Raw genomic sequence first — 2,471 nt, 5'->3', positions numbered from 1 at the left:
ATTTTGTTGTATTTGCAGCCAGCATTAAAAAGTTACTTTTCTTCGGATATATTGATACTTAGTTATGAATGATAGAAGTCTCATTTCGCTCTAAACGGAGTGTATTCGAGGCATTGTTTCTACCTTTTCAATACAATGATACGCTAAATGCACAACAATTAATCACGTAGCTGCTGTTTTTATTTAAAAAAACTGAAAAGTTAAAAGAACAAAAAATTAATTCAAAAAAGTCGATCCCTGTTTACCACTTATCACTAAAACTAAACAACTTAGTCTGATCAGTCCTTGTAATATAAAATCATCTACTTCGGAACAACTGGCCTGACACTCAAAAATCCTGACGTCGCCGCAAAGTACTTGTCATCCTTAGCTGAACCTGAAGAACCTTCATTCATGGCGTTTGGATTCTTGATCTCCAATCCTTCAAGTGGGGTGAATGCCACACTCGAAGCAGTTCCAGAGATCTGCTGTCTTACAGTAGTGCGACCACCGTGCACTTGATCTTTGGCCAATTTCCTCTGCAGGCTTTTCGATAACTTCACCTCCGTTTTCTTATCAATTTGGGCCATCCGAATTCCGCCAGTTTGACTACTTTTACCGATGTTTCCAAGAGTGAATCCCAAATCCTCCTGGACCAGGTCGTCTTCAACTTCTCCAAAGTTCATTCTGTTAGCTTGTTTTCTCAACTCAGTCTCACCGAGTCGAGCTTTCATTTTTCTGAATCGTCGACCACCTCTTCGTTTCCTCGGAGCATCAATTGGAGCTGGTAATGCTTTAGCCTGTTTAACTGGTGGCGGCTCATTGAGCTTTGTCAGTTTTGACAAAATCTCTTCGCGGAATTGCAAACCAATAGAGCCACTTGCACATGAATGATTGCTGTCAACACGCGCGGCCAAGGATGCTTTCGCCGCTATCAGTTTGGCAGCTTTTCGCTTCAAATCTGGCACTGTTTGCTGAACAATTTCACTTTGGAAAACAAGCCCGCAATGTGGATTGACAGCGATAGAAGAGAAACCAGACATAGATGCCTTTTGTGCACCAAGTACCTGAATATTACAAGCTGGCATTTTGGACAACCCGGTTAAACCACCCGAAATACCCATCAGCTTAGCTGCAATTGACGCACCAACGATGGCTGACAAATTAGGCGCAATAAGCGACATTCGAGACTCCACGTATGCAAGAATCTTAGCTTTAACATCGAGCAAATCTTTGGCCATTTGACACGCTTCAACGACGGATTCGACCACATTTTCCTCGAGTTCTTTTCCCGTAGTTGTTGCAGCGGAGACACTGACAACCATAATTGACGCCGGATTTAAAATTTGCGCCAACTCCTCGCTAGTTTTTGCTTTTGATAAATCATTTCGTAAAATCAGCACTGTATTGATATAATCTTGAGCCATTGGAACCAGCGATTCAAGTTCTGGGAATCGTTTACAGTATCGGTCTCGGATGAACTTATGAATCAAGTAAATTTCGCTGTCAATTTTCAGAACTGTGTTGTTGGCACTCACGATGAGTTTATATTCCGGGTCTTGTTCGACTGGGCCAATTATGTTACTTTTACTTGTTTTAGGCTCGGTCTGGTAACTTTCAATTAATTTTAGAAGCGTCTTTAGATCATCACTAGCGTGCAATTTAGCTATTTCAGTCACCGATGCGTTCGCATGCGATGTTTTAGGATCATTAGGTTCGCCTTTCACGCCGCCGGAAGCAAGCCCACTGTGATCCATGGTGCTAGACATGCCAGCATTTTTGTATGCATCAACAAGTTCTTCATCTTCCTCGCCAACAGCTTCCTCCAAATCAGCCAGCAGTTCATCTGCCAGAGACATGATAGAATTAAGTACAAAAAACCTTATACAAGAAGGTTATAACATTAAAATTATTAAACTCTTTTACGTACAGCTCTTTTCAGGTCGATTGGTCTCCCACACTTTCTATCTGAGTGAGCTACAGTTAACCTGAAAAATGCAAATAATTTCTGAATCAAAAGCCAGGACAAACGAACCATCTGAATTTAAGGATCTCTCCCATTATAGCCCTTTGATTATGAATATTGTTTTAGATTTTGCTGCCGCAATTTTTTGGTTTTGATTTATTGTCCGGCTATAATGTGACGGGGGCTATAATACAAATTGAATGTGATTGGAAAAAACGAGTTCAAACTTTAAAACAAAAATAAACAAGTAAACCAGCATAAACGATTAACACGGGACGAATTTTCAAACGACGCGTTGGGAAGGTTGATGAGGTGGCGCAAAACATATTAAGCATAGCTCTTCTTAGCATGAATGTATGTCTCCTCAGCAATTTCGGTTAATCATATTCCTAGAACCACTGAGTTTCTTGGAGAACTGCTCAGCAATTTGATTTTTTTTTTTCAAATCAAAAACTAAATTAGGAAATGCCCCTCCTCAACACTGCGGGATATAAAAAATATGGATCTGAACAATTGTTTAATTTTT

At 40.3% G+C, this 2,471-nt stretch overlaps 1 pseudogene; it reads right to left on the bottom strand.

The window, feature by feature from the left end:
• Positions 1-200: 200 nt before the first annotated feature.
• On the bottom strand, positions 201-1,969 carry LOC142353491 (U4/U6 small nuclear ribonucleoprotein Prp31 pseudogene; annotated as a pseudogene).
• Between the last annotated feature and the right edge of the window lie 502 nt (positions 1,970-2,471).

Source organism: Convolutriloba macropyga, chromosome 14 (genome assembly GCF_964194025.1).
Source record: "Convolutriloba macropyga chromosome 14, txConMacr16.3, whole genome shotgun sequence".
Taxonomy (NCBI): Eukaryota; Metazoa; Xenacoelomorpha; order Acoela; family Convolutidae; genus Convolutriloba; species Convolutriloba macropyga.
Note: the sequence above shows the minus strand (reverse complement) of the source record. Positions and strands in the feature narration are given on the sequence as shown.